Below are 24,068 nucleotides of genomic sequence, written 5' to 3'. Positions count from 1 at the left end.
TTGGGTTAGGCTCCGGTTTGCTGCAACCCTGCTCAGAACAACTGGGCATCAGACAGTGTGTGTGTGTGTGTACTTTCTTTCATTAACGAGATACAAAACCCTTACAGGAATACTGTAACTTTTCGCAAAAGGAATGCCTGGAACTCTCAAATACTGTGGCGCGCAGCGCCGTGGGTTCGGATGGGGCGTAGAAGGACGCAGAGGCAGCGTTCATCCTGAACCTTTTATTGAACACCAGCACATAGGGAAATAATGCTCTCGGTCCGAGGACCCCGTTTCCTCCTGGACCCGCACTTCTAGCCAGCCTTCCCAGCCTGCTTAGCGCCCCCAGGCTCTCTTCTCTTTCTCCCCCCCAGCAGACGCAATCCCCCCTTATATTTTCCGTATGTCACCAAACGCCAACCAATCACAACAAACACATTTCCCGCTAAAACACAGTAACGCAGGTTGTTACAATATGTCTGCAACAGACGATAAAGGACAACAGGTGCGATGCTCATCTGTGGGGATGTTTTATTTACTCCCTCCTCGGGGAGAAGGAAAGGGAGGAGAAAGGGGGAACCGGGAACAGGTAGGATGGGGCATCGGCCCGGCCTCGGCGGCGTTGGCCGCGGGCTCGGGATTGGGATCGTGCTCGCGCTCATGCGCTCCCCCGTCTGCCTGCGTTGGCTCTCCTCCTCCGTCTCACGCCCTCACTGCCAGGTACTGGGGAAGAAATACGGAATGTGATTAGCCCCAGCTGTGGCTGCTTTGTCCCCATCTCCGCCCCCTTCCCCGGCCGCCTTGGCATGTTACAATACTCTTTCCCTTTGAGACTAATGCAGAAGACATTAAATAACCCATACACAGACACATTGACGGAAGCTGCTCATCCCAAGAGCGGTCGCGGTGAGCCGGACCCTAGTCCGGCAGCACGGGGCATGGGTCTAGGGGGGACGGGGCACATCCAGGACGGGATGGCAGTTCATCGCAAGGCACCCCAACCAGGACTTGAACCACAGACCCACCAGACAGCAGGCACAGGCCAAACCTGCTGCACCACTGTACCCCCCTCCCCCATTAAATAACTGTCTAAAAGAAATATTTCTGTGAAACATTTAAGTGCCTGAGACTTTTGCACAGTACTGTATAATGATAATGATGCAGTATTAACTCGGTCATTTTGTTCATCATTACCAAACATTATTGATCTTAATTAAGAATGAGTTTGGCTTAGATAATATGCTATTAGTCAATTACCATCTATAACCGGTTCTCTAAAAGCAGGGTCACAGTGGTCTGGAGTCTACTGTATGGGAATAGTAGTGGTATATGGAGACAGGCTGGTGAGGCTACTACCTAGGAGGACAGTATAAGGATACAGTTAAACCATCTGGACAGTATATTATATCCATGTGACAGTGATGATGAAGTACAATGAGGATGAAGTGCCTGCTGTGAACCTTCCATGTGGACCTGCCTACAGCTCTGAATCCTCCTTTTAAACTGAGTGTCACCTGTCCAGTCAGAGGGAGGAGTTCATGCAAACTGAGCTCTTCCTTCTACATTTAAATCTGTGCACTGAGCAAAGAGGGAACAAACGCCGAGTTCTGGCTGCTTTAACCGACATTTTACCACAGTCACACACATTCACCATGACCTTCTTAACTGCTCTCCTCATAATGACAACATGCTTAACAGGTACATTTTAACAACACATATAAGCTGTGTGTGCTCTTGAGTACTGAGATGGAGGTTTAATGTTTATCTTCTTTCCACAGGTGTTACTGGTCAGACACTGACTCAGTCTGAAGCAGCAGTTAAAAAGCTGGGAGAATCTCATCGACTCACCTGTACATTCCCTGACTCATTCCGTAGCTACTGGATGGCTTGGATCCGACAGCCTCCTGGGAAGCCACTGGAATGGGTCTCAACTATAGAGTATGACAGTGATAGAATATTTTATTCGCAAGCTGTTAAAGGCAGATTCACCATCTCCAGAGACAACAACAAGAACCAGCTGTATTTACAGATGAACAACTTGAAGGACGAAGACACTGCAGTTTATTACTGTGCGAGAGACACAGTGAGTGGAGACACTGCAGGGCTGTACAATAACTGCTCCAGTACATCTCACACTGAGGGTCACTCAAGTGTGTCTCTGCAGCACTGTCTTGTTCTTCTTGTCCAGATGGTATAACTAACAGAAACTAGAACTGGTAACAAAAATTAATAGGAACCATTCCGAAGAGACATTTATCTACTGTACTGAAATATTTATGTTTTTCATATTAAAATGTCCAGGTTAAGATAATTTTTTGCTTCCGACTTCTTTTTTAGAGTCCACTGAATGAACCGCCCTGCTCTTCAGCTTAATCAAAGCAGATTTGTAATAATAGAATTCCTCTCCACATTTCATCTCTGAGCTCACATGCTGTAGAACAGATATCCTCCCAACATCACATGTCCTCCCAGTTGAATTTCAGAAACTTTTCTTCAAGCCATTTTTTAACTATTTAGTTTCACCTCTACTGTTTCAGTGGCCTTTAGTAAACGTCTGTCGGACTGCACCCTGTTAAAAATTCAATTTTGCAACATTTCATTTAACAATTTAAAGTTTATTTTGTTTGACTTTTTGTGTAATAATTTTGTTTTGTGTTACCAAAAATACCACATTATAACTATTGTACTTGGCAATGTCACGCCCACGACTGCGTGCCCTGCACATCCACCTAATCAAGAAGACACAGGATAACAGGGCGACTCAGACACTCGCGAGTGCGGAACCTCCTTGAGAGTAACCGAAGCACCTTGTGTGAGTTCTTTACCTGTGTGTTCTCCTGCTGTTTGGCTCCTGGACGCTGTGCTCTTGTTCTCCTGGTTTTGACTCCTTCCTGCCCCTCTGAGTATTCACTCTGAGAGTCTGTCGGCTGGATTCCCGAGTTCCACCGTGACGGTCAAACACTCCTTTACTACCAGTTCTGATATTATAAGCAATCTGGGAGAAATATCTCAGTTAAAATCTGAACATATTGACTTTGAAGGAAAATACTTCGAAAACCGCATATCAGCAAAATTTTGTATAAAATATAACAAAATGAAATTTGTTAGCAATGATGTTAGAAAAATTGGAATAGTACACACACTTCCCAGAATAGTTTTATTTTTCACACAGATGTGTGTCTGCAGGATGCCTTCCTCAACGTACTTGTGTACTGTGTACTATCTACCCTGCTGATGTCTGTGACAGGTATTGACATCATTCCTCATGGACCAACAGGAATTATATTTTAAAAATAGATCCATTTCACTCTAATTGAATCAACCCAATAGCAGAGTGGGATGTTTGATACAAACACATTCTCCAGAATGAAACCCTTACTGAAGTCAGAAACTCTCCATACTACGTTATTCTACAGTCTCAAAACTTCTTCAATAGTGTTGCATTAACCCACGAGGAATTTTGAATTATTCTTCAGAAATAATTCCAAATTAGACGACTTAAAATTCAAGCTTCTATGGTGGACTATGGTGAAGACTTCCCGATTTGAGAGAATTTCGGTGCAGTACAACCACTGGCCAGAAGATGTCACTGTAGGAAATACTCAGAGAGGTGTAGAGTGCTGGGTACAGTATTGCTCATTAGCTCTATAGCAGGGAAGTGCAGTTTTGATGCAATACTGCCTGCAGTTTTATTACATAGTATAGGGACAACTAATAATTATCGATGAACTATTATTAAGAGAAAATGCATGTTTTATGAAGTACTACCAACTCAATAACTGTGCTGACTACCAGTTGCCTGATGAGTGTTACGCAAAATATTTGAGTTTTTATTGATTGAAAGCCATCATCAAAAATTGTTAGGCACAGGGTAACTGTGAAACTTAAGAAAACACACACAAACACACACATTTTCAGAACCGCTTGTCCCATTCAGGGTCGCAGGGAACCGGAGCTTAACCCGGTAACACAGGGCGTAAGGCCGGAGGGGGAGGGGACACACCCAGGACGGGACGCCAGTCCGTCACAAGGCACCCCAAGTGGGACTCGAACCCCAGACCCACCGGAGAGCAGGACTGTGGGCCAACCCACTGCACCACCGTGCCCCCTCCACTTAAGAAAACATTTGGATATTAAACAGTTTAATGATCTGTTAGATTCCAGCAGACTGGAGAATTGTGGACTGAACTCGAGGAGTAAAGGAACATGGAACTACAGTCACAAATGTACGTAAAGTTCAAATAGAGCGTTTGTTCAACTCCGCAAAGAGGCTCATCCCTGCTCCTTTTTTAAATGTATGTGCAACATTCTTTTGAGTTATGCAGCTGGATACTTTCACCCAAATAAAAAACTGTAAAAATCTTCTTTATTTATGGTAGAACAGCTGTAGGAAAGAGAGACACTGGTAAACTTCAGCTAACAAGTAGAACTTTACCACAACACTACATGTTTCCTCTGCTGACGAAAACACACCATGTTTTTGAGTTTTCACAAAGTAGAGCTCAACAATGAACATTTTCAGGTGCTCAGTGCATCATGGGACAGGTGAGAGAGACCACTGTGATAATGACACACACAGCCTCCTGGCACAAAGTAAGACTAACCATCTGTACAGTATATCATTTTACGGATTGATGAGCCTTAAGAATGTGTTTTGCTTGAACTACATACTTCAGCGTTCCCCCGTGGACCTACTAGAAACAGGTTCAGGAGTCGGGGTAAAAGGAACAGACTGTTTCTTAACTGTGTCCGTGTCTTTTTCAGTGGTCTTAACAAAGACGTTCCAGACAGTACTGAGTCACTCATGAACAGTGGAGAGTTCAACTAAGATGCTCCCAGCCCCCCTCCACTTCACCCAACAGTTAAGGCTCTACTCCCAGAACTCCCAAGAATTCCCCTCGTGACGAACTGTGCATGAACAATGAAATAACCAATCAAAATGGAACACCAAATTACGTACAGAAATAAACATTAATCACAACTATTTACACAGAGCTATTTCAGCTCCCTCCAGCACCATCACAATATTATTAATCAATCACTATCCATAACCGATTATGTAAAGGCTGGGTCAGAGTTGTCTGGAGCAAAGAGGCTCATCCCTGCTATGAAGATGTATTATGGTATTAGTAATAAATCTGTCACCGTTCATTTACATTTGAATAATCTGATTTCATCCCCATCGAATTTGTTGAAAAACGGGCGCTTTGCTTTTCCTTTGTGCTTTATACAAATAACTTGGAGCTGAAACATCAGTAATTCCTTAAAAATATCCTTCCTCTTCTTCAGATTTTTTACAGTGATCAGAAAATGTTGCAGTATAGTAATAAGTTTTCTGCTGACACAATTAAGCCATAAGCTGATCTTGCAGATATCTCTGCCCATGTCTCACAACATTCCCCATAGAGCTCTTGACCAAGTTATGAGGATATCTTGCTTGGACTACAACAGCTCCCTTCTATCTGGTCTTCCAGCCTCTGGCCTCAAACCTCTTCAATTGATCCGGAATGCTGCTGCAGGAGATGTGTTCCACCTGCCAAAACATTCCAGTACACCTCCCTTCCTCATCTCACTCCATGACTGTTTGTATCAAGTTCAGAACTCTCATCACAGCCTTTAAAATGGTCAAAGGATTTGCCCTCCAGTACCTTCAAGGCTTGATCACTCTCTTCACCCCATCAAGAGTGCAGAGGTCCCCAGCTCTGACAACTTGGTGGTCCCATACTTGAGTGTTACAACTATCTCTTTTTTTCCTATGAATTCAATAAGTAACTATTCATGAAATGTGCACCAGTACAAATGGTGGCACTGGTGAGCCTGGGCTTTGAGAATCACCTATCTACATTTCTAAATCTTATCTGGTGATGAAATCCACTTCTGTTAACTATGAGCTGCATGTTGTTGTTACTGCATTCTGTGTTTTGTTAGAATATACAATAATGTAAAATTAAAGCACACTGAATCTTCAATGACGAATGTATGAAAATTTATATACTTCCTCAAATGAATATTAGAAAAGCTGAAGGTCAGTTGACTTTTTAGAGAAATGTTACATCGACACACATCACATATTATGCACTCGTCCTCATGCAAAACTGTTCCACTCCCTCCCTACTTCACCTCCCTATTAAAGAGCAGCTGTCAGTCTCTGACCCTCAGTCAACCTGAGGACTGGAGAGTTGAGAAGAACAGCTCCTATCAGCTCATCTCCATCACCAGCCATGTTCTCTGTAGCTCTGCTGCTGCTGATGGCAGCTGTTTCCTGTGAGTCTCTGCCTTTGGTACATGGAGGGTAAACAGACTCTTCAAGGCCATTTCAGATACTGACTCTCTCATGTTGAACCCACATTTCTCTCTCTGTAGGTGTTCAGTCTCAGGTTGTTCTCACGCAACCGGAATCAGAGATGGGATTTCCAGGAAGTTCCCTCACATTAAAATGTGCCTGCAGTGGATTCAGTGTTGGGAGCACTAACATGCACTGGATCAGACAGGCTCCTGGAAAAGGACTTGAGTGGATCATCTACTACTACTCTGATTCATACAAGAGCACACCGCAGTCTGTACAGGGCAGATTCTGGGCATCTAAAGACAGCTCTAATCTGTACCTGCACATGACGCAGCTGAAAACCGAGGACACTGCAGTTTATTACTGTGCGAGAGACACGGTGAGTGGAGACACTGCAGGGCTGTACAATAACTGCTCCAGTACATCTCACACTGAGGGTCACTCAAGTGTGTCTCTGTCATTCATCGAACAAGGTCATGGTGTAAGCAGCAGACCAAATTGAAGAAAAAAAACATCTCATTGAAAATGTTTTACAAAATCTCTTTCACAAAAGTCCACTATTGTCGAAGTACCTGTTTTGCAAACCTACAACTGTTGATTAATGAGCAACGTACTGCAGCAGGTAACACTGGTGCCTAACATTGTGTTAACATTTGATTGTAGGTGTCATGGCTAGGTCTGGAAGGAAGCGGCGGACCCAAGTGCAGAGCGGTATACGTGGTGTCTTCGGGGAAATCCAAGAGAAGAGGTCAGAGAACAGGCGAATGGTCTTCGAGGTGCGAACGTCGTAACAGGGAGAATCCAAAAGGCCAGGTCGGTACACAGGCAAGAGGTCGATGATCATAAAGAGGTACTGGGTGGTGGAAACAAGGGACGGGATCGGGGAAGGCGTTCGGGAACAGGAAATGGCTAGAAGGTCGCAAACGAGGAGGCAGATCAAGGTTCCGCATCAGCTGCTGGTCTGACGCAGCCTTTTATGCTGCAGTCTGCGTTGCGTCCCAGGTGTTCCGTGTCGGCTCGGAGGTATGGGCGTGGCAGTAGGTATGAATCTGATTCAGGGTGTTTTGAGTTTGCATGTTTTGCTTTGGTTGAAAATGAAGACATGCAGGGATAAAGGAAATGATTAACCAATCTGTGTCCTCCCTTCAAAATGTGCTGCTTTTATCAAAAAAAAAAAAATCGATAAATAATGACAATTTAAAATCACCATGGAGAGAGACAAATTTATAAATTGTAGGTCTCTGGAGTGGATAAAAACTTTCATATGGTCTTTTGGGAAAATGACCAGATGTCCTCGCTTATAAACAGCATTCTTAATGGTACAACAGCAGTAGCAAAGACAGACTTGAAACTGACAAACTTCAGTTTACAAATTATTGCCCTTGACCACAAAAATACCTTCTATCAGCGGACGTGTATATTGTGGAATCGGTGACATAATTATACACAAATTATGCTCTATGACTAATTTCATTCTTTAGTGCAGTCCTGCCCAAAGTCCAGAAGCACAGTTTCCTCCTTTATACCTGTAATTTCCACGCAGTTACTATAGTACCACACCCCCATTGTATGCAGACATGACTTAGTCCTGACTCTTAAATACCAGTGATGGACACAGACCCCAGCAGGAGACACTCATAGATCTTCACACCAGTTCAGCTTCAGCACAAACATGTTCCCTGTGTCTCTGCTGTTACTGCTGGCAGCTGCTTCCTGTGAGTCTTTTTTAAACTCCAAGTGGACTTGAACATGTTGTTAATTTTTTTAATGTTCTTTTTATTTAATTCGTGTTCTGTTTGCCTTGCAAATGTTGTAATGCTGAACAATGTCAGAATATGAGAAGAGGTTTCCAGCTGTTTTTATGAATTCTTTCCTCTGTCCATGTGCCCAAGGTGATGTAGTTCTGACTGAGTCTGGTGGTCAGGTGGTCAGTCCAGGAGGGAAATTCACTCTCACTTGTATTGGCTCTGGTTTCATATTTAAAGATTATTTTATGAGTTGGGTTAGACAAGCTCCACAGAAAGGCCTGGAATGGATTTCAACAGTAACACCACAGCTAACTGCATGGGGGTTGAACTTTCACTTCAGATTAAGTACTACTCAGAGTCTGGGAAGGGAAGATTCTCCATCTCCAGGGACAATGACAGGAGCACCGTCACCTTGAAAATTAATCATCTCAAAGCTGAAGACACAGCTGTGTATTACTGTGTGAGAGACTCACAGTGAGAGAAGTGAGACAGAGACTTGTACAAAAACAGCACAGGTATGAGGGGGGTATCTGCTTCTCCGACTCATAGTCCGTTTAGACACCTGTTTAAGGATCAATGTTGCAAAAAAATACTTTTACATTTAAATACTGTAAAAAAAGGGGTGAGGTGGTGCAGCAGGCTTGGCTAGGCCCCACTGTCTGGCGGGTCTGGGGTTTGAGTCCTGCTTGGAGTGCCTTACGATGGACTGGCGCCCTGTTCTGGGTGTGTCCCCTCCCCCTCCGGTCTTGCACCCTGTGTTGCCGGGTTAAGCTCCAGACAGTGTGTGTGTGTGTGTGTGTGTGTGTGTGTGTGCTTGCTTCAAAAAGCATTTATTGTGTTTATTGCTGCTTTTTCCCTAATGGAATTTTAATATGTACTTTAATTAGAATGAATTAATTGTCATAAATTCTAAACTGGATAAACATGTTTGAAAGGTTCTGGCCGAATAGGAATTCACAGCTTTATATGCTTTGATGAAACATCTGGAGAGCACACACACATTTTCTGAACTGCTTGTTCCATACAGGGTTGCAGGGAGCCAGAGCCTGACCCGGCAACACAGGGCGTAAGGCTGGAGGGGGAGGGGACACAGCCAGGACAGGACGCCACTCCATCACAAGGCACCTCAAGTGGGACTTGAACCCCAGACACACCACAGATCAGGTCCCAGTCAAACCCACTGCAGCACCACACCCCCAACTGGAGAGAGAGCAAATAAACTTTTTTAAACTACCAACTTTATTTTGGTTTTTCTAATGCACTATTGTGTTTTTTGTGAGAAACATCTCTGTTAAACAAATAAATGAATTCACTGGGAGGGGGTGTGGTGGCGCAGTGGGTTGGACCGCAGTCCTGCTCTCCAGTGGGTCTGGGGTTCGGGTCCCGCTTGGGGTGCCTTGCGACGGACTGGCGTCCCGTCCTGGATGTGTCCCCTCCCTCTCTGGCCTTACGCCCTGTGTTGCCGGGTAGGCTCTGTGACCCTGTATGGGACAAGGGGTTCTGAAAATGTGCGTGTGCGTGTGTTTGTGTGTGTGTGTATTCACTTGCTCATGAAGGAATTTTAGTGCAGTACTATCATTGGCCAGAGGATGTCACTCTAATAAAGACTGTGAGTGGAACAGACATGCAGACACTCACACTTTGAGTGAAACCACTTGTCCCATGTGGAGATGTGGCAAGCCGGGGCCTAGCCTGGCAGCGAAGGGCAGGGGGCTGGAGGCACACCCAGGACGGGACACCATTCCATCACATGGCACCCCAAGTGGGACTCAAACCCCAGACCCACCAGAAAGCAGCACAGACCAAATCAGCTGCACCATCACACCCACTTAAGAAAGGAACAGTGTCTTTCTTATTAGCTCTACAGCACTGAGGTGTATTTCCTGACCAGGTATTGCATTACATTTTATGGCTCACTGGGTAGGAATGACCAAGAATTATACATAATTTACTATTTTCTCTTCAATACCATCTGCAAAACGGCTTAGGTCTATTCGAACCCGCACAGATAGGTACAGGAACAGATTTTACCCCACTGCTGTAAAAATGTACAACACTAACCATTGTGCTGCCTTTCAAACTAGAGTTGGACTGCTCCACCCAAGCACATTGGTAAATTACACTGCCACTTTAAGCGTTCTCATTCTCATCCTCTCATTCTGAGTTCTCTGAGTGTCAACTGGCATTATTGTTAGTACTGTTACCATTATTTATTGCTATTGCTGTTGCACTACTCACTGTCATTGTCAGTGTCTTGTTTGTGCAGTATTTCTATTGTCTTTGTCCATAGTCTGTGGAGAAGCATTCAGGAAGATTTTCATGATACATGTACATGGTACTGGAAAACTTGAACTATTATTAATTTCAAATTCATAATTATGATGCACAATTGACTCAGTAAGTTTGTTCATAATTAGTAAGCATTAATGATCTTAATTAAAAATGGATTATATGCCGATACTCAATCACTATCCATAACCGATTATCTAAAGGCAGCTGTTCATAGTGGTCTGGACCCTATTGTAGGGGACAAATAAGAATATATGGAGACAGGCTGGTGAGGCTACTACCTTGGAGACCAGTATAAGGACACAGTCAAACCACCTGTACAGTATATTATATCCATGTGACAGTGATGATGAAATACAATGAGGATGAAGTGCCTGCTGTGAGACCTTCCATGTGGACCTGCCTACAGCTCTGAATCCTCCTTTTAAACTGAGTGTCACCTGTCCAGTCAGAGGGAGGAGTTCATGCAAACTGAGCTCTTCCTTCTACATTTAAATCTGTGCACTGAGCAAAGAGGGAACGAACGCCAAGTTCTGGCTGCTTTAATCGACATTTTAACCACAGTCACACACATTCACCATGACCTTCTTAACTACTCTCCTCATAATGACAACATGCTTAACAGGTACATTTTAATGACACATATAAGCTGCGTCTGCTCTTGAGTACTGAGATGGAGGTTTAATGTTTGTTTTCTTTCCACAGGTGTTACTGGTCAGACACTGACTCAGTCTGAAGCAGAAGTTAAAAAGCCTGGAGAATCTCATCGACTCACCTGTACAGCCTCTGGCTTCACTTTCAGTAGCTATGCTATGCACTGGATCCGACAGCCTCCTGGGAAGCCACTGGAATGGATTGGTTATATTAGTGATGACAGTAGCTACATATATTATGGCAGCTCTTTTAAAGGCAGATTCACCATCTCCATAGACAACAACAAGAACCAGCTGTTTTTACAGATGAACAACTTGAAGGACGAAGACACTGCAGTTTATTACTGTGCGAGAGACACAGTGAGTGGAGACACTGCAGGGCTGTACAATAACTGCTCCAGTACATCTCACACTGAGGGTCACTCAAGTGTGTCTCTGCAGCACTGTCTTGTCCTTCTTGTCCACATGGAACTGTTCTAGAACTAATTAAAACTGGTAACTCCTGTTTAATGAACTGATATCCACTTTGATTTTATCAGGACTTTGAACTACTGCTGTTCACATCATATGGATTTTATCAAATATAAATGTTTTCAGTGTTAGTCTAGTACAGAACTGTATTTCCAGTTCACATTTTTATGCAACAACTCTGTCATGGGCTGTATAATGGTGGAAAGATTAGGAATGAACCTGCTATAATAGTTCAGCAGGGCTAAGAAAGACCTGAGTTCTGTCACATTTGTGGGAACAGCAGCCTTTTCAATTGCATCACTCTTTTCTTTCATGGGGTGAAAACCCTCTACATCAATGACATGCCCTAAGTGAGAGACGCTCTTCTGAACAAAGGACCTTTAAGTTGTCTGCCTCAGATTATATGCTTGCAGCCTCTTTAGAACTTCTAAAGCTTTCATATGCTTTTCAGTGTCACTTCCTGTGATCAAGATATCATCCAAATAACATATCACACCATCCATGCCCTGTAGTACTTGATCCATGATTTCCTGAACAATGGCTGGTGCACTAGCAACCCGTACGGTAGCCGATTGTAGGTATATAACCCTTTTGGTGTATGAATGTAAGGTATCGTTTAGAGCTTTCCTCTAGTGGTTGTCACACAACTGCTCCACTGTCTCACCAGTCAGTTTGCTTATGACCAATCTAGATCCAGGTGACTAATCCAGTCTCTACCCATTAGAAAAGGCCCATTACCTTTCACAACCATCAAGTCCAGCATGTGTGTTTGTTCCTTACTTTTCACTCTTACTGTGATTTTACCCTTATGCTCTAGGGACTTTCGGCTGTATGTTTTCAAAACACAATTAGCTGGAGATAGTTTTACTTTGTAGAATCTACGGTGGTACAACTTTTCTGAAATCACAGAAACAGCTGCCCCTGTATCTACCTCTGTTTTCCCTTGCAGATTATTGATTCGAACATAATTACATAGTATGGTTTGTTTACTTTGTCCACATTCATGTCAATAGCAAATAGTTCTATCCCTTGCATGTCACTTCCTCTGTGAACATCACTGACTTGTGGCTCCTTAGTGCTGTCAAATCCATCTTTCTGTAGCTGGGGTGCATTGCAATGTCCTCTGTGCCCGCTCCCGTGTGAGATGCAATCCGATGCACGAAGTTCGTTGCTCCTCGCGGTTAGCGGTGGACTCGGAGCTGGCGAAACGCCATCTTGTAATGCGGTGGCATGTAACGGTGCATTGTCCACTTTGCTTGCGCGGTGTCATTTTTTCCTTCCTGACGTGCCCGGCAGGCTCGCGCAAGATGTCCCCTTTTTCCACTTTCATGGCAGTCAGCATCTTTGAAAAGGGAAGCATCTGGCTTGTGGCCCATAGGCCTGCTATTGCATGTGTAGCACGTGTAGCCCCCCTGCTATGTGTTTGTTGTAGTGCTGTCTGGTTGGTTTAACTGAATGAATGAATGAATGAATGAATGAATGAATGAACTTTATTGCCAAGTATGTTTACGCATACAAGGAATTTGTCTTGGTGACAGGAACTTCCACAGCAGACAGAATGACAGTGACAAGACACAGATAATAAAAGTAGAGTGGGCTAATAAAAAATAAAAAAAGAAAAATATATAGAGTATAAAGCACACAATATACAAAATAGACACTAGACATTATATGTTTGTACAGGTATGTTATATACAATGCAAGGGAAAGTAAATAAGAGATATGATGTGAAAAATAAATATAAATATAAATAGCGTTGTTTATTGCACCAGTTTACTCCCTAGGGGGCATTTAGCTGTTCATGAGGTAGATGGCCTGAGGGAAGAAACTTTTCCTGTGCCTGGCTGTTCTGGTGCTCAGTGCCCTGTAGCGCCGGCCGGACGGCAAAAGTTCAAAGAGGAAGTGGCCTGGGTGCGAAGGGTGTAGGATGATTTTGCCACAGCCCTTTTTCTCACTCTGGATGAGTACAATTCTTGGAGAGTGGGGAGGGGTGTGCCAATGATTCCTCCAGCCATCCGGAGTATTTGCTGTAATCTTTTGAGATCTGATTTTGTGGCTGAGCAGAACCAGACAGTTATAGAGGTGCAGAGGACAGACTGAATGACTGCGGAGTAGAATTGCATCAGCAGCCTCTGTGGCAGATTGAACTTCCTCAGCTGGCGAAGGAAGTACAATCTCTGCTGGGTCTTCTTCACAATGGAGTCTATGTGGAGCTCCCACTTCAGCTCCTGTGAGATGGTGGTGCCCAGGAACCTGGATGACTCCACTGTTGCCACAGTGCTGTTCATGATGGTGAGTGGGGAATATGCTGAGGTGTTTCTCCTAAGGTCCACAGTCATGTCAACCGTTTTGAGCGTGTTCAGCTCCAGGTTGTTATGACTGCACCAGACAGCCAACTCTTTAACCTCCTGTCTGTAAGCAGACTCGTCACCAATCCCGAATGAGGCCGATGAGTGTGGTGTCATCTGCGAACTTCAGGAGCTTGACAGAGGGGTCTTTTGCAGTGCAATCGTTGGTGTACAGGGAGAAGAGTAGTGGGGAGAGCACACATCCCTCGGGAGCGCCAGTACTGATCATGTGGGTGTTGGATGAGAATTTTCCCAGCCTCACTAGCTGCTGCCTGTCTGTCAGGAAGTTGGTGATCCATTAACAGATGGAGGTGGGCACAGAGAGCTGGGTTAATTTGGACAGGAGGAGGTGTGGGATGATGGTATTGAAGGCTGAGCTGAAGTCCACAAACAGAATCTCACATAAGTCCCTGGTTTGTCCAGATGTTGCAGGATGTAGTGCAGTCCCATGTTGACTGCATCATCCACAGACCTGTTTGCTCGATGAGCAAACTGCAAGGGGTCCAGTAAGGGTCCAGTGATGTCCGTCAGGTAGGCCAGCACCAGTCTTTCAAATGACTTCATGACCACAGACGTTAAGGCGACAGGTCTGTAGTCATTCAGTCCTGTGATTTTGGGTTTCTTCGGAATGGGGATGATGGTGGAGCATTTGAAGCAGGAAGGAACTTCGCACAGCTCCAATGATCTGTTGAAGATCTGTGTGAAGATCGGGGCCAGCTAGTGAACACAAGTTTTTAGGCAGGCTGGTGAAACACCGTCTGGACCTGGTGCTTTCCTTGTCTTCTGTTTCCGGAGGACCCGACACACATCCTCTTCACAGACCCAAACTGTAGGCGGGGGGAAGAGTGGGGTTGCTGGAGGTGTTGGTGGATGCATGGAGAGAAGGTCAGAATGGGTGTGGGGTGTGAGACAGGGTTTTTCAAACCTGCAATAAGACTCATTCAAATCGTCGGCCAGTTTTTGATTCGACACGGTGCTGGGGGATGGTGTCTTGTAATTGGTGACGTCTTTCAGGCCTTTCCACACTGATGCAGGGTCGTTGGCCGAAAACTGTTTTTTTCAGCTTTTCAGAGTAGTTTCTCTTAGCCACTCTGATCTCCTTTGTCAGTGTGTTTTTGACCTGTTTATACAAGACTCAGTAAGTCCCGCTCTGCTTCGTTAGTCTTGATGTATAATAGTTTGTATTGATATGGAAAGAATTGTGGGTTTTGTAAGCTGTTGATGTGTTTGTTATTTTATAACTTTTGCATTGTTAGCGCCCAAATAACAGGAAAAAGAACTTAAGTGTTAATTCAGAGTGAGCTAATCAGTGCAAATGGGAAATGGGCTGAATTTTCCAGGGGTGAAGGGAATTCCAGGGAAAAGGGGGAAAAAAGAAAGAGAAGAGAGGAGGCAGGAGACGGAGTGAGGAAGAGTAAGTGGCGCGAAGCACTCTGTGTGAAAAGTTTGATAATTGGTTATTGTGGTTTACTCAGTTAATAGAATGCGGTGTTATATTAAATTTAAAGGTAACTCCGGGAAGGACAGCGAATTGGGTTTGGTTGTTTAACTGTGGTTACCTCGTTGCAGCATTAAGTGTCTGGAACTTGGGACACCAGGAAAGGACCCCGGCCGGGTCAAGCTGCACGTGGACAGAGCGCCAGCCCGGGATTTGCAACCGCACTGCCCTTGTCGAAAAGAGAGAATTGGAGGACTGGTTGTCGACCGTTGGAGAGTTTCGAAGGAGCAGTGAAACTTTTTTTTTCTTTGAGGTGAACAAGTAAGCGCCAACAAGCGCACCAACGTCTGAGGTAGCTAACGGAGAGAAACACTGAGTACTAAGTTGTGTGTTTTCTTTGTTATCCTTAAAAATGTCATTGTGAGTTATCTGGTTCTGTATTAAATATTTCTTGTATTTTTTTATATTGCATTCTGATAGTGTACTTTTTCTTATTCATATGTGTTTGTACGTGTGGTGTTTTTTGGGGAAAAGGAGGGCTAAGCCAAGAGGTGTTGCATGGGAGGGCTAAGCTCACAAGAACAATAGCGATACAACACGCTAACTGGGCCTTAGTTTCTGCACCCTGGTAGTCCGAGTCGGTGTCCTTCAGTCCATTAGCTGCAAAATAATGCTCTAGCCTTTCCAAATAGGCATTGAATTGCTCCACGCTTTCGCTGAAGTGGAAATCCTCTGGTTTACCGAAAGCCATTTTTCACCAGCTCTGTTCGCTGTCACTCTCTTCAGCGCTCTCTATTCCTTCACCGAACAGAAAACCACCCAAGGGGATCTCTGTTTCCTCCACACAGCCAAGTTCATAATCTTGAGTAGTAAGGAAGATGTCTTGCTCTTTGCCACTGCTGCCTGACAAATGACTCCAACTTTCTTCTCTTACCATCATCACATTTTCTTCATTTGCAGCCTTCGGTAAAAAGGCATGTCTTCAGTTTTGAAGAAAAAATACAGCTTAATTTCACAATAATAAACACAGTTTGTGTTATTTCATTAATGTTCCGCTCAACCCTTTTCAAATAAAACATTTCACGTCTTTGTCACTGTTATTTCCGAATATCGCTCACATGCTGCATAGATACAAGAATACTGTGATTATGACTGTTAGCCTGGTTGCAGGAGCTCCTGATCCCCCCCCGTCTTACTAACTGATATTTTCAGTTTTTGACTCAGCCCTTGCATTTCACATATCTCCTGGGGGTCTTCAGGCACAGCTGCGCTACTCTATGTAAAAACAGAAAGAATGTGTTGCTGACATGGTTGCTCTCTTCACTGTGGGTGCAGGTGGAGAGGAGGATCATTTTGCATACCACACTTCATCTATGACCTTGATATCTGATGCACATCTCAGCTACATACAAATACACACATACATTATCAGAACTGCTTGTCCCATATGGGGCCGTGGAGAACCAGAGCCTAACCCGGCAACACAGGGCGTAAGGCCAGAGGGGGAAGGGGACACACCCAGGATGGGACGCCAGTCTATTGCAAGGCACACCAAGCGGGACTTGAACCCCAGACCCACCGAAGAGCAGGACTGTGGTCCAACCCACTGCGCCATTGCGCCACCGCACCCCTGTTGTATACAAATATTACAAAGAAAAATCTGAATTTAATTAACTGAATAAAGGTTTTGCCTGTACCAGTTAATTAACTTGCTTATCTTAATGCCATTTGGGCTGTGGTGTGTATTTTGTGTATTTTAGTGATTTAGGTATTTTTTGGATACCCTTAGTTATGTGTTGGGTTGGATTAAAAAAAATCTTTAGAGACCAGCAATTAAAACTTTAAATATAAAGTTCATGCCGGTTTTGTTTTATTTTCAAATGTTTCATTTGTTGTTGGTTGCCGTAATAATTTGTTCTGTCAGATCATTTTGCTTCAGTCCATTTGAATAATTTCACCTTTCATGGCCAAATGTTTGAAAATTAATGTATGCAATACACTTAGTCAACGAATCAAGCAATGAATCCATCTTCCCATCCGTTCATTCATTCTATGGCCAGCTTATCCAGTACAAGAATGGTTAATACCTTTTGAAGAAAATGAAAAAATAATGAACACATAAAACACTGACGGTCCACAACATTGATGACCAACAATAAAGCATTAAAACAACTTAAGTAATGAAAAATTAACCTTATATTTATTTATGCGATGCCTTTGTCCAAGGCTATGTACTGTATAATATTTAGTCTGTACACTTAGGTACTTACACGTTTTTACATTTATTCGTTTAGCAGACGCTTTCCTCCAACGCAACATACATCTCAGCAAAAATACAATTTGTGCATTACATTAAGAGAAGGAGACATGGCTGCAGACAAATGATTCTTAAGTAAATCTAGTTTTATACTTTCCACTTGATGCACCGATGTTCATCGCTTGAGTAGGTGCATAAAACACAGGATAGCTGCATCCTGATAAGCAGGATTTTACCCTTGATACAAGCTCAAGGGTTCCACACTAGGTCTTTCTGAATGTAGGGCAATGATGCTAATTACTATGTTACCTGCTGACCTGTCTGATAATTACAATATAATTTTTAAGTTAATGACCTGAATTTAAATGTTGATATTATCCCTCTTGTTTAAAGCAATACACACACACACACATTTCCTGAACCGCCTGTCCCATACGGGGTCGCGGGGAACCGGAGCCTACCCGGCAACATAGGGCGTAAGGCCAGAGGGGGAGGGGACACACCCAGGACGGGACGCCAGTCCGCCACAAGGCACCCCAAGCGGGACTCGAACCCCAGACCCACCAGAGAGCAGGACCCGGTCCAACCCACCGCGCCCCCGCGCCCCCCTGTTTAAAGCAATACTACACTGTAAAATGAACACATGCAGCAAGTATTCATAACTGCCCTCTACAGGCTTGTTCAGCATCATCGCTATTGATTGTAACTCAAATAATTTATGAAGCCGAGAGAGCATATGACATGTTCAATACCACTGCTAATCAACAAAGAATACATTATTTTCTTTTAAAAATAATGTCTATGTCCATAACTAAACTAGAAAATATTAAGAGCAGGGTTACTGAGGCATGACTTCCTATTTGACAGGATGCACCTGAATCCTGATTACAGTGCAAATAAATACTGGTTGCTCATATAACACGATAAATGATAACTACTGTTCAGTAATTCCTTATAACCAACAATAGCAAAGGTAGAAGTTTCACCGGATCATTTACTCAAGGTTACAAGATCAGGGTCCTTCTTTGTATATGAACCAGGAGCTGATTGGTTTAAATTCTGAGTCCCAAATCACTGAACATCTTTTGCTGTCCATGTTTATCATATCTACACAGTACCCATGTGTTCAGGATAAATCATTCAGTAACACTGCAAAAATCCTTCCCTTCACTGTAACAACAGGTGTTAATGGCCACTCTGTGTGACAGTTTACAATACAGTAAGTATTGCACCAATGGATTATGGATGTGAATGAGATAAAGAATTAAACTCTGTGGTGGACAGTGCAGGGCATTATGAATGATTTTAAAATGAAATGCAGAACTGTGCTGTCATTTTGGTTTAATAGATATTGTCTTAATCTGCTAGAAGGTTGAACGGAAAACAATTTTAGAGATGTTTAAAGTACAGTAATACTTGGTGTTGTGCTGCTACTGACCTCTGGAGACTTGTATGCAAATCCAGCCTCTGCCTGCTTAGATCTTAAAACTTACATGAAGTGTTGCTTACAAGAAGTCTGGCAGGCAGGAAATATCTGATGCTCCAGGTGGAAATGAGGGGAAGATCGGCGTAGCAGTGGTAGTTCAATCCATGACAGGGCCAAGGGAAGAGGTGTAGCGTGAGAATCAGAAATGTATTTGTTACTGTATACTGTAATAAAATTTACCACAGTACACCAACTAATGCAGAAAACGTGTTGCCCTTTGTGACCTTGTGATACACTATGATATACTCAGTTTTTCTCTATATTTTATTTACCCAATCCATTTAATAGCCACTTGTCCTGAGCCTTTCGCAGAATCACTGTTCACAAGGCTTGGGGGGGTAGAACCTGGACAGGACACCAGTCCATGGCAGGACAGCCACACACAGTCAGTCATCCATTCATACACTCCAGACAGAGTCACCTGTTCATTTAAACTGCCTACCTTCAGACTGGAGGAGGAAACCAGAGCATCTGGGGGAACCTACACAGACATTGTGCGAGCATGCAAGCTCAACAAAGACTGAGAGGAGAATTGAACCCACAGTCTTACACACCACCCAGGCACTGTGAGGTGGCAGTGCTGCAAAATGCACCACCATGTTGCCCTAAATGTAGTACATGATATAAGAAATAGACTCTGAAAATTACTAACTGTGCTATTACCTTGATTAGGAACAGGTGAGTCGTGGTCCTTCCCCCTCATTTCCCTGGCCCCCTACTGCATGTGTGCCACAGGCGGATATTTAATATGATAAACCTTCTCAAAGGTACAACAGAAGTTTCCTCTATTGTACCTTAAGAAGCAGTTTTTATGAACATACCTGTGTTATAACCCAATACACCATCCGCTGCTGGTATAACTGTCGCATCCACACACAACAGCAGATGCCATCAACTCCAGAGTGTCAGAAATCTGCATGGCTACGCTATATTTACTTTATTTATTTGGGTGACACACTCCTGACTACGCTGCCCAATATAATGTTACCTGAAAGAGATGAGAGGGACCTAGAAGTGGCTGAATTGATAGGTGTGTAATTATACTGCATGACGAAGAGTGTACGGCATGTAATTTTACTTTTGCAGAGATCAGAAGAAATTTTGATTAATACGTACCTACATGGTGATTAATAAACACTTCTTGAAACAAATCAGTTAATGATTTTGGTTTGTACAGATATAATCTGACAGCTACTAAAAAGTTCAACAGGAAAAGGAAGTTTTTGTAAATTCAGGTATGGAGAAATAAAGCAGAAATTGTTGTTGTGCTGTTACTGACCTCTGGAGACCTGTATGCAAATGCAGCCTCTGCCTGCCTACTTAAGAGATGCTGCTGTTGACCCAGAACGGATTGAGTATCTCCATAACTCAGTGATGGCAAACACTCTCTCATATCTCCTGCTCTTACTTATCCTTCCCAGTAAGGATTCTGTAAAAAAAAATGTTGTTTTTTTATTTCCCCAGAACCGCTTGTCCCATACGGGGTCTCGGGGAACCAGAGCCTACCCGGTAACACAGGGCGTAAGGCCGGAGGGGGAGGGGACACACCCAGGACAGGACGCCAGTCCGCCGCAAGGCACCCCAAGCGGGATTCGAACCCCAGACCCACTGGAGAGCAGGACTGTGGTCCAACCCACTGCGCCACCGCACCCCCTTAAAAAAATGTTGTACTCATATCATTTAGAAATCAAGCTGTCATTTGTGTTGATCCTTGTTTTTCTCTTTGTCTCACTGCCTCAGGTGTGAAATGTGTGGGTCTGGAGTCCATCCCATCAACTCTGGTACAGAAGAAACCAGGGGAAATGCTCAGTTTGTCCTGTAAAGGTTCTGGATTCACATTTGGAAGCTTTGACATGCACTGGATACGACAACCTACTGGGAAGCCTCTGGAATGGATAGGGGTTATCTGGAGTGATGCCAGCAAAACAGTGTATGCAAAAAGTGTGGAGGGAAGGACAGAAATCACCAGGGACAATCCCAACAGCATGGTGTATCTGAAACTGTCTGGCCTGACAGCTGCAGACTCTGCTGTGTATTATTGTGCAAGAAACTCAAAGTGACACAGTTCTGTAGTTGTGCTGTACAGAAAGTGTTCAGAGCTCCCAGTGGGAGTAAGTTACTGTTCCACTAAAACACACTTTAATGCAAGATCTACATTATAACAGTTGAGGAGACACTTCAGGAAATATTATTATTTTTTCCACTCTGAACCATCCCTGCCCAGTGTGTTTTGAATCCCAAAATGTATTTCCCATAACTGCATTATGAATCCCCAAAACAGAACAGCATTGAATATTTTTGTGAGATGCTCCATTGCTCATTTGTAATGGAAACAAAGCCTTCCTGCAGTTTTCCAACTAATGAATGTATGTTTGGAAGATTCCAGTAATCTGACAGCCAGTGTAAGAGTGGAATCGGACACCCCTGCCCCCCAGCAAACTCTATACCCACCTGTAGGGGGCAGGACAAACCAGCATGTGGACCTAATATCAGTAAAAACAGTTTTTTCGCTGGGTGGATGTGGTGGCGCAGTGGTTTTGGATTTTGGCTTGTGCCTGCTTTCTGGTGGGTATGGGATTCGAGTCCCGGTTGGGGTGCCTTGTGATTGACTGGCGTCCTGTCCTGGCTGTGTCCCCTTCCCTTCCAGCCTAATGCCCTGTGTTGCTGGCTCAGGCTCCAGCTCTCTGCGACATTGCTTAGGACAAGTGGCTTCAGACTCTGGGTGTGAGTTTTCTCACTGTTCATTGGTGTCGCTTCTTGTTTCATATGCCTACTGTACAGGACTGTGGTCAGTGAAAGCTTTGGAGCTGAGGTCTTTCGCTCGGTCTCGACCTTTTCTGGACCAGGGAGATTCGTCAGGTTCAGATATTTCTATTCTTCTGTCTCCGCACTGACAAACCTGCGAACTGCAAACTTTACAATCAACTGCAACATACTTGTCACATGTCACCCAAAAAGGAATAAATATTCATAAATCTGGGTTTTATTTATCCTGTCAACTTTATCTCCAGTTAAATAGGAAGGCTGAGGAAACCAGAGCACTCTGAGGAATACCCACCACACATACAGGTTCAACTCATTTGTCCTACACCGCCTAGCAGAGCTCAGTGTTTTCACTTATTACATCTCGTACAGAGGAACCAGCAGACAGAGAGGCTGAAAAATTATGAACATAATGTGTCTCCTAAAATCTGTGGAATATTTTATCTTTTTAAGATCTTGAAAATGCAAATATTGCTACAGCACAAAACACTGATGTCATTCCCTGTCCTTACTGCAGCTCATAAAAAGTACCACTTAAGTACTATCTTTCAGCAGAGCTTCACACTACCTGCCCCAGTTAATTCTAATGAAGAGCAGAACTGAGATGCTGAGGAACTCCTTGTCCAGTAACTACATTTAAATTACATTTATTTAATCAGTAGACACTTTTCTCCAAAGAACTCAACAACAATCACATTGCATTTATTTAGCTAGCAGATGCTTTTGTCATAGAACTCTATGTAGTGTTATCAGCCCACACACCTTATTCACCAAGGTGACTTACACTGATAGATACACTACTTACAAGGGGTCACTGATCCATACACCAGTAGAACACACTCTCTGTCACTCACACACTATGGGTGAATCTGAACAGCATGTCTTTGGATTGTGGGAGGAAACCAGAGCACCTGGAGAACATGCAAACTCTACACAAACTGAACAGGATCAAACCCACATTCTCTCCCACCACCCAGGCGCTGAGAAATAGCAGCACTACATGCTGTGCCATCGTGCCGTCACACGAAGATAAAGGCAGTGACAAGAGTTTATGTTCCTATTGCTTGAGAGAACACACGAGTGGTCACTGCGAGTTGGACTTCATTTACGGCATTCTTGTCACGTCCACATCTACACCTCAGCCAGAAGCACTGGCTCCGATTAAGTGCCTGATGATAATCAGAGCATTCGGCTAGTTTACAAGACCCTCCTCCGCCCCTTCTCAGCTGTGGATCCCATTGAGAGAACTGTGCCCTCTGTGCCAACAACAGTACTCAGCGCAGTCCATCCATCATGTCCTGTTCCCCTTCATCCTTCGTGTTCTTCGTCCCCCCCTCCTGACCTTTTGCCTGGCCGCCCGACCGTTCGCCGATCCCGGACAATGAGAACAAGTCTATTCCCTTAACGATCCTGCGCTTGGGTCCTTCTTTCCTTGTGTCCTCTGTTCCGCGTGACAATACTAGTGAAGTGTACAGTGAAAACACAAATAAAGCACCCTCATATTGTTTTTATCCAGAGTTTTGCCATCCGTTATCAATATTTGTATTTTATTGATAAAAGTGCTGTTATTAAACCCTGACAACAAGCGCTTGTTCCGAGCGGGGTCGCAGCGAGCTGGAACCTTACCCAACAACGCAGGGCGCAAGGCCGAGGGAGCACACCCAGGGTGGGATGCCAGTCCATCGCAAGACACCCTAAGCAAGACTCGAACCCTCAGACCAGTGAGCACCGACCAATCCCGCCACACCACTGCGCTCCCTTGTTATTATTGCACTAATCTCTAATTTTTTGAGTTGAAATGAAAAGATGGGGAAAAATATTTTTATTTCTCTCATACTGTATTCATAAACTTTTTACGTGTTATACATCTACACGTAGGGGGGCGCGGTGGCGCAGACGGTTTGGCTGGGTCTGTGGCGGGTCTGTTGTTTGAGACCCGCTTGGGGTGCCTTGTGATGGATTGGCGTCTTGTCCTGGGTGTGTCCCCCTCCCCTCCTACCCTACGCCCTGTGCTTCCGGGTCAGGCCCCGGCCCATCCCGACCCCACGTGGGGCAAGCAGTTTCAGTCAGTGTGTGTGTGTGTGTGTGTGTGTGAATTGTACAGTAGGATTTAGAGCTGCAGCCTTTGGACCCAAAGATCGTGACCTTGAGCAAGGTACTTACCCCACTAACGTGAGCCAGCTGTTTAAATTGGTAAAATGTTGCAAGTTGGAGAGAAGCGCCTGCTTAATGGCTAAACGTAATATGTACGGTATATAGCAAGAGGGTAAGTCAATGAGTATTTGCAATATTTCCAAACCAAAGTTAAAACGTTATTGTGGATTCTTTCAACTTAAACTCATTTAAA

Source organism: Scleropages formosus, chromosome 3 (assembly GCF_900964775.1).
Source record: "Scleropages formosus chromosome 3, fSclFor1.1, whole genome shotgun sequence".
Classification (NCBI taxonomy): Eukaryota; Metazoa; Chordata; class Actinopteri; order Osteoglossiformes; family Osteoglossidae; genus Scleropages; species Scleropages formosus.
Note: the sequence above shows the minus strand (reverse complement) of the source record.